Raw genomic sequence first — 2,500 nt, 5'->3', positions numbered from 1 at the left:
TGAGATGGCTGACGTTTTGCTCCGCTCACGACGGTCACCGCACCACGCAAGAACAGGCCAAAAACTGGCCAAAACAGCCCAAAAACGGGCCAAAACTGGCCATTTTTGGCTGCGCGAGCGAGCGGCGAGCGGCGAACAGCGAGCGAAGCGAGAGGCAGCACCGTCCCTGCTATACGAAAGCCCCATCCAGCCCTGTGCCACCCGGGGGGTTCCAGGGTGCTGAGATGGCTGACGTTTTGCTCCGCTCTCGACGGTCACCGCGCAATGCAAGAACAGGCCAAAAACTGGCCAAAACGGCCCAAAAACGGGCCAAAACTGGCCATTTTTGGCTGCGCGAGCGGCGAGCGGCGGACAGCGAGCGAAGCGAGAGGCAGCACCGTCCCTGCTATACGAAAGCCCCATCCAGCCCTGTGCCACCCGGGGGGTTCCAGGGTGCTGAGATGGCTGACGTTTTGCTCCGCTCTCGACGGTCACCGCGCAATGCAAGAACAGGCCAAAAACTGGCCAAAACGGCCCAAAAACGGGCCAAAACTGGCCATTTTTGGCTGCGCGAGCGAGCGGCGAGCGGCGGACAGCGAGCGAAGCGAGAGGCAGCACCGTCCCTGCTATACGAAAGCCCCATCCAGCCCTGTGCCACCCGGGGGGTTCCAGGGTGCTGAGATGGCTGACGTTTTGCTCCGCTCTCGACGGTCACCGCGCAATGCAAGAACAGGCCAAAAACTGGCCAAAACGGCCCAAAAACGGGCCAAAACTGGCCATTTTTGGCTGCACGAGCGAGCGGCGAGCGGCGGACAGCGAGCGAAGCGAGAGGCAGCACCGTCCCTGCTATACGAAAGCCCCATCCAGCCCTGTGCCACCCGGGGGGTTCCAGGGTGCTGAGATGGCTGACGTTTTGCTCCGCTCTCGACGGTCACCGCGCAATGCAAGAACAGGCCAAAAACTGGCCAAAACGGCCCAAAAACGGGCCAAAACTGGCCATTTTTGGCTGCACGAGCGAGCGGCGAGCGGCGGACAGCGAGCGAAGCGAGAGGCAGCACCGTCCCTGCTATACGAAAGCCCCATCCAGCCCTGTGCCACCCGGGGGGTTCCAGGGTGCTGAGATGGCTGACGTTTTGCTCCGCTCTCGACGGTCACCACGCAATGCAAGAACAGGCCAAAAACTGGCCAAAACGGCCCAAAAACGGGCCAAAACTGGCCATTTTTGGCTGCACGAGCGAGCGGCGAGCGGCGGACAGCGAGCGAAGCGAGAGGCAGCACCGTCCCTGCTATACGAAAGCCCCATCCAGCCCTGTGCCACCCGGGGGGTTCCAGGGTGCTGAGATGGCTGACGTTTTGCTCCGCTCTCGACGGTCACCGCGCAATGCAAGAACAGGCCAAAAACTGGCCAAAACGGCCCAAAAACGGGCCAAAACTGGCCATTTTTGGCTGCACGAGCGAGCGGCGAGCGGCGGACAGCGAGCGAAGCGAGAGGCAGCACCGTCCCTGCTATACGAAAGCCCCATCCAGCCCTGTGCCACCCGGGGGGTTCCAGGGTGCTGAGATGGCTGACGTTTTGCTCCGCTCTCGACGGTCACCGCGCAATGCAAGAACAGGCCAAAAACTGGCCAAAACGGCCCAAAAACGGGCCAAAACTGGCCATTTTTGGCTGCGCGAGCGAGCGGCGAGCGGCGGACAGCGAGCGAAGCGAGAGGCAGCACCGTCCCTGCTATATACGAAAGCCCCATCCAGCCCTGTGCCACCCGGGGGGTTCCAGGGTGCTGAGATGGCTGACGTTTTGCTCCGCTCACGACGGTCACCGCACCACGCAAGAATGGACCAAAAACAGGCCAAAACAGCCCAAAAACGGGCCAAAACTGGTCATTTTTGGCTGCGCGAGCGAGCGGCGAGCGGCGAACAGCGAGCGAAGCGTGAGGCAGCACCGTCCCTGCTATACGAAAGCCCCATCCAGCCCTGTGCCACCCGGGGGGTTCCAGGGTGCTGAGATGGCTGACGTTTTGCTCCGCTCACGACGGTCACCGCGCCATGCAAGAACGGACCAAAAACAGGCCAAAACAGCCCAAAAACGGGCCAAAACTGGCCATTTTTGGCTGAGCGAGCGAGCGGTGAGCGGCGAACAGCGAGCGAAGCGAGAGGCAGCACCGTCCCTGCTATACGAAAGCCCCATCCAGCCCTGTGCCACCCGGGGGGTTCCAGGGTGCTGAGATGGCTGACGTTTTGCTCCGCTCACGACGGTCGCCGTGCCACGCAAGAACGGACCAAAAACAGGCCAAAACAGCCCAAAAACGGGCCAAAACTGGCCATTTTAGGTTGCGCGAGCGAGCGGCGAGCGGCGAACAGCGAGCGAAGCGTGAGGCAGCACCGTCCCTGCTATACGAAAGCCCCATCCAGCCCTGTGCCACCCGGGGGGTTCCAAGGTGCTGAGATGGCTGACGTTTTGCTCCGCTCACGACGGTCACCGCGCCACGCCAGAACAGACCAAAAACAGGCCAAAACAGCCCAA

This window comes from Musa acuminata, unplaced genomic scaffold (genome assembly GCF_036884655.1).
Source record: "Musa acuminata AAA Group cultivar baxijiao unplaced genomic scaffold, Cavendish_Baxijiao_AAA HiC_scaffold_1126, whole genome shotgun sequence".
NCBI classification, from domain to species: Eukaryota; Viridiplantae; Streptophyta; class Magnoliopsida; order Zingiberales; family Musaceae; genus Musa; species Musa acuminata.
This window is presented reverse-complemented; position numbering follows the sequence as displayed.